Source organism: Penaeus monodon, chromosome 31, assembly GCF_015228065.2.
Source record: "Penaeus monodon isolate SGIC_2016 chromosome 31, NSTDA_Pmon_1, whole genome shotgun sequence".
Taxonomy (NCBI): Eukaryota; Metazoa; Arthropoda; class Malacostraca; order Decapoda; family Penaeidae; genus Penaeus; species Penaeus monodon.
In genome coordinates, this window is record NC_051416.1 from 28,281,478 (window position 1) to 28,282,096 (window position 619).

Here is a 619-nt window from a genome sequence, read left to right on the forward strand (position 1 = left end):
AAACTACATACCCTTTCCCTTGTATCCCTCTAACAATATTATGTTTCACATATTCATAATATTTTAAAGATAACTATTCATTTAGATCCACATGCTTTCTTACTTTCTATTACTTCCTCTCTCTTTTCTATGGTAGGTGTAACATTTTTCAACTTTGCTGCTCCACTGTTTAGTTGTTATGTGACATACTTGCTAGAGAGATACAATTTAAGCTTTACAAAAATGAAAAATAAAAACTAGTCTCGGTGAAAGGTGAAAAATGTAATTATCTTCCAATTAATAGTTAGATTGGCAAAAATTGGTTTGTTGGCTAACAAAATTGTCTGTTGGTAGACAAAACTTTTAAAAAATCAGTGATATGTGGGAAAACCAATTTTAAAGGATTCTGTAACAAAAAGAAACTACTTGGCCTGGATAAAAAAAAGTAGAATATATTAATGATATTCTGTTCTTCATCTTGCACATATGTCTCTAACTGCTTCTCCTCCGGTTAATGGGAGACTCAGTCAGGTAAATTTAAGAGAGTGAATGATTATTTATGAAGTCAATATCTTCTCACATAAACATTCTGTAGGCTTTTACAAATCATTTGAATAATGTTGATTGAGAATATGCTATC